This window comes from Penaeus japonicus, unplaced genomic scaffold (assembly GCF_977035675.1).
Source record: "Penaeus japonicus unplaced genomic scaffold, GWHDUDI00000001_assembly GWHDUDI00000019, whole genome shotgun sequence".
NCBI lineage: Eukaryota > Metazoa > Arthropoda > Malacostraca > Decapoda > Penaeidae > Penaeus > Penaeus japonicus.
In genome coordinates this window covers 11,688,516-11,691,015 of record NW_028234421.1, presented here as the reverse complement: position 1 = coordinate 11,691,015, position 2,500 = coordinate 11,688,516, and positions in this window count along the sequence as shown.

Here is a 2,500-nt window from a genome sequence, read left to right as displayed (position 1 = left end):
GCACCTACCTAAGTTCCTCGTTGATATGAGAGCCTTCCATTCTATCTTCCCTGCAATGTCTGCCGACAGGAGCCGCCCCCGCGGAACCTCCAACATCAAGCTGGTCACTGCCAATGGAAGAAAGATTCCTTCCCACAGTACCCACACCATACCCTTTTAATCAGCCAACTGCCGCTTCTTGTGGGACTTCATCATCGCTGATGTCAAGGTACCCCTCCTGGGGGCAGACTTCCTCAGTAGACATCACTAACTGCAAACTACTTGACCTGACCACTTTCCAAGCGACCCCCCTTGGCTCTCGTTCTCACCTAGGTTACACCAACCACTCCCTTGTGCGAACGGCGACTGCTACGGTTTTCACCATCAAGAGTTCCCCGAAGTCTTCCGACCTGAACTCCGTCAGCAACCTGGCCAGGCCGCCAGACATGGCGTCTTCCCTACATGAAAACCACAGGATCCCTGGTGCACTCCAAGATTAGGCGCCTATCACCTTAGAAGCTTCAAACAGCCAAGCAAGTCTTTGATGAAATGGAGCACCAGAAAGCCTAAAGCCCTTGGTCATCAGGCTTCTTGCACCTCATCAAAAAACTGACAGGACCTAGACACCTAGTAGTGACTACAGATGCCTGGACCTCATCACTGAAACTGAACTCTACCCTCTTTCAAACTTGGTGGAACTTACTTCAGACCACTACGGGGTAAAGATTTTCTCCAATTTTAACCTCCTGTAAAGTTACTTTCAAGTCCCTGTGTTCCCGGAATTAGTCCCCAAGACAACAATCATCACACCGGCCATACACCACCTACTTCATTTTCGGCCTTCACCACTCAGGGGCAACCATTCAGCGGCTAATGGACGGCATCCTCAGTGACCTTCCCAACTGTGCCTGCTATGTAGACACCCTCATCTTCTGCTACACCACTGAACACAGCGAGCACATCTGGAATGCACTGCGACTCCTCTGGGACAACAGACTAGTAGTGTGTTATGACAAATGTCTTTTTAGCATCTTCACTGTGTCAGGGGATCTCCGCCGCCAGCACCCGCACCCTTCCCTCCAAGGTGGAGGCAGTTAAGATTTTTCCAACGCCTACCACCATCAAGCACCTGAAGGAATTCATTGTAAAGGTCAATTACTACCATCTCTTCCTCCCTGGCATCGGCAACACAATGGGAGCCCTCTACAAAACCCTTGCTAGGAAGCAAAGGCATCTGGAATGGGGCATTGACCAACAAGTATTCGACGCCATTAAGGGCGCCCTCGCTTCGGCCACAACATTGTCGTTACCCATCCGTGGTGTCCCTCTCACCCTCGTCAGCAATGTCTCGGTTGGGGAGGTTATTGAGCAATCCTTTAATGGAAAACCCCTAACATTTTTCTTGTTTTTTCAACAGATAGCTCTGACAAGCTGAATTGACATGCAGCACCTTCAGTGACAATAACCATACTCTGCTCTACGATATAAGCACCGACTGCCCTCATCCCTTCATTCCCAAGCAGTTTCGCTGCAAGGTACTCAGCCTCATTTGCGGCCTCTCACATCCGTCTGGATGCTCCATCACCAAGTTCATAGCACAAAAGGTAGTTTGACATGATGTAAAGAAAAAGGTTCGCCCCTGGACCCGATGGTGCACCACCTTTCAGACAAAGGAAACCAGCTACACCAGATGTTTCCCCAATTTACACTACGACAAAAGCTGTCTCCTACGTCCATTAGTAACACAAAGGAGGCCATGGTCAGCCAACAAACATGGAGATTTGACTTGACGTGTTTGGAACAGCAGCATACGGTGCCCTCCTACCACAGATGGTGTCATATCTGATAAGTATTCTAATTACTTTTTATCATGTTAACTGTATATATCTTTCCATGCATGTGATTAATATATGAGAACAATCGCATCACGCACTGGTTCACGACAAAGTTGGTACATACCTGAAAAACAAGTTGAATATTTTGATATGTCAATCAATGCGAAGGTACATCTGCTTACTAAGACCATGTCCAGGTTAACCACGAGAGAGAGAGAAAGAGAAAGAGAGAGAGAGAGAGTACAAAAGAAAGAAAGAAAAAAAAGAAAAGAAAAAAATATACATGGAGAAGAGAAACAGGCAAACTGAAATAGTAAAAGTGAAAGGAATAGAAAGAAACTTGAAATCGGAATATAGAGCTAGACCTCAATGAAGAAAGAGACTGGGAGAAACAGAGGATAAGCCAGATTTGCGGAGCAGATGCTACGCCGGGCTTGTATGCGCTGAGGCGAGCCCGCCAGGAGAAACAGAGGAACAGTGAAAAAGAAAAATAGACGCATTCAATTACAAAAAACATCCCCCCTAACATATACACTCTAAATATAAGAGGAAATCAAAACACAAGGGTAGATTGAGCCAAAGGAAACTGGAAGCAGAAGAAATAATAATAGTAATGATAATAATGATTCTGTTTATGGTGATATTCACAATAATTCCATGGATAATTGGGAACTATACTAATGATG